The sequence below is a fragment of the Dioscorea cayenensis genome, chromosome 4 (genome assembly GCF_009730915.1).
Source record: "Dioscorea cayenensis subsp. rotundata cultivar TDr96_F1 chromosome 4, TDr96_F1_v2_PseudoChromosome.rev07_lg8_w22 25.fasta, whole genome shotgun sequence".
Lineage (NCBI taxonomy): Eukaryota > Viridiplantae > Streptophyta > Magnoliopsida > Dioscoreales > Dioscoreaceae > Dioscorea > Dioscorea cayenensis.
The window spans coordinates 12788124-12794981 of NC_052474.1; the positions used below are offsets into that span (position 1 = coordinate 12788124).

The 6858-nt window shown below is 43.5% G+C and overlaps 1 non-coding gene across 1 annotated transcript; it reads left to right on the forward strand.

The window, feature by feature from the left end:
• The first annotated feature begins 1798 nt into the window (after positions 1-1798).
• On the forward strand, positions 1799-1905 carry LOC120259763. Its single transcript, XR_005536315.1, has one exon. It is a non-coding gene; the product is annotated as a small nucleolar RNA R71 (small nucleolar RNA).
• Positions 1906-6858: the final 4953 nt, after the last annotated feature.

The window sequence follows — 6858 nt, forward strand, 5'->3', positions numbered from 1 at the left end:
CTCATGTATGTCTCCAACAGTCTTGGGGCATTTTCGGTGGCGTCTTCGAGCCCTCTTCATTTTCCGGAGCACCTTCTTCAAGATTCCCGTGGTAGATGTTTCCTCTCCAGTCGAACCAAGCATCATTACTTCTTCATTGCTCTCCTCTTGGTCGAACAAACCTTCATATAGATCCGGGTTGAACATTTCCTGTATATATTCATCAACAATCTCATCAGTAGTGTCTAGAAAATACAAAGTGTCATCAAAATCGAGAGAATGCCGCATGGCTTCAGCAAGGCGTTAAGTGAGCTTATCGTCTCCGACTCTCAACGTGAGCTCTCCGCCGTCCATGTCAATCAATGCTTTGGAAGTCCGCAAGAACGGTCTCCCAAGTATCAAGGGTACATCTGCATCCTCATCGACATCTACCACTACAAAGTCAACCGAAAAAATATACCTGTCCACCTTGACAAGCACGTCTTCAATGATGCCTCTCGGATGTCGTACCGTTCGGTCCGTCAATTGTAAAGTCATCCGAGTAGGCCTAGGCTCACCGAAGCCTAGCTTTTGGAAGAAAGTATATAGCATGACGTTGATGCTTGCCCCTGAATCCGCCAATGCCATTTCCTCACCTAAGTTGCCGATGTTACACCGAATAATGAAGCTTCCCGGGTCTTTCTTCTTGTTCGGCATGTTCTTTTGCAACACCGCCGAGCATGAAGCATCAAGAACCACTGAAGCACTCTCCTCCAATTTCCTCTTGTTGGTCAATAGGTCTTTCAGGAACTTCGCATACTTAGGCATTTGAGCCAAAGCCTCAAAAAAAGGAATGTTGATGTGGAGTTGCTTGAACAAACTCAGGAACTTCTTATACTGTTCATCCCCTTGGTCATTCTTTAATCTAGAGGGATAAGGGATTCTTGGCTTGAAAGGTGGGGGTGCCACCTCTTTCTCTTTGTTTGCTCCCTTCTCAACCTCTACGACCTCGGGTGCATGTTCTTTCGGCTTCTCACTCGGAAGCCTCCCTTCAACCTCACGACCGCTTCTCAAAGCGATCGCCTTCACATGTTCTCTCGGGTTGGTTTCCGTGTTCCTTGGTAAACTTCCATGTGGCCTTTCGGAAAGAGATTTCGCAATTTGCCCCACTTGATTTTCAAGGTTGTGCAAGGAGGCGGTGTGATTGGGAAGTGTAGCCTCGACTGATTCAAACCTTGTATTTGCCGATTGAACAAATCTAGCCAAGTGCTTCTCCAAATCCATCATTCGGGTTTCCAAGCCAGAAATTCTGTTTTCCACTTGAGGGGCTTGTTGTTGTTGTTGGAACCCCGATGGCCCCATGGTCTTCTGTGGTCCTTGATTACTTCATGAAAAGTTGGGATGATTCTTCCAACCTGAATTGTAGGTGTTACTGTATTGATTCCCTTGAGGTCTCATTCCATTACCTACAAAGTCAACATTCTCAACTGAAGAAACATCACCTATGATGATTGGGCAATCAGAAGGAGCATGTCCTCCACCACAACCGGTACAATTTGTCACGGCCGCAACTTTATTCGAAGCTATAAGATCGAGCTTCTTACTCAAACTCTTCACTTGGGCCGCCAATGAAGTTACCGCATCAATTTCATGGAGACCGGCCACGTTTTTCTTTTCCCTAGCGTTCCACTGCTAGCTATTTAACCCCATTTCCTCAATCAATTGACGAGCCTCGTCGGGGGTCTTGCTACCTAAGGTACCTCCTGCCGCCGCATCCAAGAGTTGCCTTGTACTCGAGTTCAAACCATTGTAGAAGGTTTGAGCAATCATCCACTCCGGGAATCCGTGTTGCGGACACTTGCGCAGGAGTTCCTTGAACCTTTCCCATGTCTCAAATAGAGACTCCAATTCCAACTGCATAAAAGATGAGATCTCATTCCTAAGCTTTGCTAATTTTCCGGGAGGGAAATAATGGGTTTGTCAAAGTAATAATCCCGGGTGAGCGGGGTCGAATCCACAGGGAGTAGGGAGTAAAGACACTTAATTCGATTCTTAGCTTTGTGGAGTATCAACAATGATAAGTGTGATAATGATTCAATTCTCAACAATTAAAAGTAACAAGTAAGAGAGCAAAAGTAAGGAGGAGGCAAGGCAATCGATAAAGATGGGGTACTCGGATGATGCTTCAGCTAGGAAAATCGTTTCAAGTGCAAGAACTCTCTATTATGCTTCCTAATCAATGCAATGGTGAGTCGTGGAAATCCTTACATACATAGTCCCAAATCTAAGGTCAACTATGCCTAACTCTATTCATGTCCCGGAGAAGAGATTAAATAACCTCTCAACCTCGGACTCGAATAAAGTTGCAATGAGCTCTAGGGATTCCAAGTGATAAATCGCTTCCTAATTATAGACCTAACCCTTTGGTCCAGGGGGAAGGTCCCTAGCCACAATTAAGCCCTAGATACTAAGAACCTCCAAACGCTTCACTCCATTGCACGCGCAACTAGGCCCCAGCGGAGGTTCATCTCTTAGACCATTCACTCTATTATGGCCCAAAGAACTCAAGGAACGGAGGTAGAATCTATCACGTCGGAGGGGAAAGGGGACGCTCATGTACCTCTCGACTCACCCTCTCAACCCTCTCCAACCTAGCTTTGTCTAACGCTCGTGGTGTGTCACTCACTGACAAGGTTACCAATAAGAACTCTCAACCCTAGTGTCACTCTATGGAAAATGTTCATACAATCAATCATTCAAGGTTGGAACTCACAATAAACATCAATTTATTGATAGCATAATAAAGAAGTTCAATGAAACGAATACATCCTAGGGTTCACAATCACCCAAGTACCCACTAGGGGTTTAGCTCTCCATGGAGCTAAGTACAATCAAAGAAAATCGAATGTAAAAGCAATAAATCCATAAAGAAACCCCCTCGATGGTCGTGTCGATGGTCTTGTGGAAAGCCCTCTACTCGTCATCCAAGGATTCCTTCGTCCGGTATAGGATACGCCTCAATCGAAGCTCTCCTACCAACCTTCTTCCTAATGGAATCACGATGTCAGAGCCGTAGAACCTCTCCAAAACCTTGGCCAATACCCCTCGAAAACCCTAGCGAAGCCCTCTCGCAAGTTGGGGAAAAAGATGGAGAAAAAGAATACTGAAATTGGGGCTGAAATCGGCTTTAAATAGGGCTGAATCGAGGCGACTACACGGGCATGTATGATGTCACACGCCCGTGGAATTTCCCCACGACGTGGATAATTTCCACACGCCTGCAGGAATTCTCTATTTCTCGATTTCTCGACCGGTAGTGAGCGGTCTTTGCTACGATGATCTACTGGAAATACTCCCGAATTCCATACTTTCATTGGAGTAACGCAAACAGGCACATGTTTACGTCGTGAATCACTTGCTTCTTTAATGATGTACATGTTGGTCGATCTCTTGTTCTTATATGCATAAGTCAGAATGCTCGAGTGTGACTGCCTTTGTGCCCCTCCAAATGAATGTGCTCACTCGAATATGAGGAGGTTGGCACACACTCTAGCATCTCACACACGACCCTATGTCTTGGCGTTTGAACCTTAGCAAGATCTCCTCCAAAATAGGTGCATTATGATCCACATTAGCCTATTTCCTTCATACTCGGCCTCACAACCCTACCTGCATAAAAGTAACATAAAAACACACATATTAATGTAAAAACCTGAGAAAAGTAATGCTCAACATAAGGAATGAACGCTTCGCATTCATATCGCACAACCACTTATCAGTCAACTCCCCGTCATCCATGTTAATGAGGGCCTTGGAAGTGCACAAGAATGGTCACCCAAGTATCAGTGGGATATCGACATCATCATCAACATCCAACACTACAAAGTCTACATGAAATATGTTCTTGTCAACCTTCACAAGTATGTTGTCAATGATGCCCCTCGTATGTCTCACTGTTTGGTTCACCAATTGATGTGTCATCTGAGTGGGCCGAGGCTCTCCCAAGGCTAGCTTCTGAAAGAAAGTGTAAGGCATAATGTTGATACTAGCCCCAGAATCCGCCAATGCCTTTTCTTCACCCAAGTTACCAATGTTGCATGGGATGATGAAGCTTCCTGGGTCTTTCTTCTTGAACGGCATATTCTTTTACAACATCACCAAACATGAAGCATCTAGAATCATAGATGCACTATCCTCCAACTTCCTCTTGTTGGTAAAGAGGTCCTTGAGAAACTTTGCATACTAACGCATCTGAGACAATGCCCGCACAAATGGTATATTTATGTGCATCTTTTTGAATAGACCCAAGAACTTCTTGTATTGCTCATCATTTTGGTCGTTCTTCGACCTTGAAGAATAACAGATTCTTATCTTGTATGGTGGGGGTGACACCTTCTTTCCTTTAGTTCTCTCCTCAACCTCCACGACCTCGGGTGCATCAACATCGTTCTTCTCACCCAAAAGCCTACCCTCAACTTCACGACCACTTCTGAAAGTGATCGCCTTCACATGTTCTCTCGACTTGCTTTCGGTGTTACTAGGCAAGCTTTCTTGAGGTCTCTGATAAGTGCTTGTGTGATAAGAATGTGAAGTGTTCTTTCCTTACAATGAGCATTACTTTTATCAGGTTTAAGAGCTAATACATGTGTATTTGTGTTCTTTTGTGCATGTAGGGTTGTGAAGCTATGTTTTAAGAAAAAAAGATAAAAGTAGATCGTGTACGTACTATTTGTTGGAATCTTAAAAGCAACAACGCGAAGACAAAAGTGGGGATCTAAGATACGTGAATATGTACCAACTTTTATGTATTCAAGACATTACAATGAGTTGGAGGGGCACAAAGTCAGTCACATATGCGTATCCTAACTTGTGCAATGATAGCAAGATCTTCACCAATAAAACCGTTTATTGAAGAAGCGACGCGATCTATGACATAAACGTGTGCCCGTTTATGTTGCCTCGATAAAAAGTGGATTCGTGAGTGTTTTTGGCGGGGAGTACTGTAGTCGATTATTGTAACAAAACACTGTAGTAATTTACTATAGCAGTTACTGTTTATAGCCGGCCGAAAATCAAAATTCCAAAGAATTCACACGGTCGTGTGGAAATTCGACACGCCCATGTGGATGCCCTATTCCTGCCCTTGAAAAGCCGCGATTCAGCCCCGATTTCTGCATCTTTTCCGCTATCTTTTCTTCCACCTTTCCCCATCTTTGAAGGTGCCGGCGGCTAAGGTTTGGAGAGGCTTTTGCAAGGCTTTGGATAGGTTTGACAGCCTTTGGAAGAGAGCTATTGGGGGAGCTTTCGTCGGCACCGATCCGGTGAGGTGTGTCCTAGGTTTGACAAGGGGACCTTTGAAGAAGACGCGGCTAATCCACAAGACCTTCAACACGAACACAAGGGGGTTTTCATACATGGATTGCATCTCTTTACTTTTGACTTCATTATCTATTATATTTTGCTCCATAGAGAGCTAAATCCCTAGTGGGTACTTGGGTATTTGTGAACCCTAGGATGTATTCGTTTCATTGAATCTCTTTATTATGCTTTCAATTAATTGATGTTTATTGTGAGTTCCAATCTTGTATGCTTCATTGTTTGAATACTTCCCTAGAGTGACACTAGGGTTGAGAGTTCTTGTTGGTAACTTTTGTGAGTGAGTGACACACCACGAGAGTTAGACAAAGCTAGATTGGAGAGGGTTGAGAGGGTGAGTCGAGAGGTAGTGGAGCATCCCCTTTCCCTTTTCCCCTCCGGTTGAGAGGGTTGAGAGGGTGAGTCGAGAGTTACCTGAACACCTTGAATACGCATTTCTTGGATAAGGATCTCAGCTCCCTGTCATCATTTCCTTAAACCTTACAGTTGATCAGAAGAGTGATTTGGTGAATGTATTGAAAAAGCATAAGAAAGCAATTGCCTGGAAGATAGCTGATATCAAGGGAATAAATCCTTCATTTTGCACTCATGAAATCCTGATGGAGGATGATCATAAACCCTCAGCCTTACCACAAAGAAGATTAAATCCAAACTTGAAGGAAGTAGTGTGGGCTGAAGTCATCAAACTCCTTGATGCAGGCATTATCTATCTAATCTCTGATAGTGAGTGGGTGAGCCCAGTGTAGGTTATACCTAAAAAGAGAGGGATGACCGTCATTACCAATGAGAAGAATGAGTTAATTCCTACTTGAACAATCAGCGGATGGCGTGTCTGCATTGACTACAGAAAATTGAACGATGCTACTCGAAAGGACCATTTCCCACTACCATTTATTGATCAAATGCTTGAGAGGCTTGCTGGGCATTCATACTATTGTTTTCTGGATGGCTTCTCAGGATATTTTCAAATTCTCATTGCACCAGAAGACCAAGAAAAAACTACATTCACATGACCTTATGGAACATTTGCATATCGCCAAATACCGTTTGACCTTTGTAACGCCCCCACCACTTTTCAGAGGTGCATGTTGGTAATTTTCGAGGATATGGTGGAAGATTTCATGGAGGTTTTCATGGATGATTTTTCTGTATTTGGTGACTCCTTTGATTTATTTCTTAGAAATCTGGAGTGTGTTCTTACTCGATGCGAGGAGACTAATCTTGTGCTAAGTTGGGAGAAATGTCATTTCATGGTTCAGGAAGGGATAGTTTTGGGTCACAAAATCTCCAAAGAAGGAATTGAGGTAGACAAAGCAAAAATTTCCGTTATAGAAATACTACCTCCCCCAACTTCAGTAAAAGCTATCAGGAGTTTTCTCGGGCATGCAGGTTTTTATAGAAGATTCATCAGGGACTTTGCCAAAATTGCCAGACCTTAACAAAATTGCTGGAGAAAGATGTACCATTCAAGTTTGACGATGATTGCATGAAAGCTTTTATCATGCTCAAAGAAAAACTCACTCA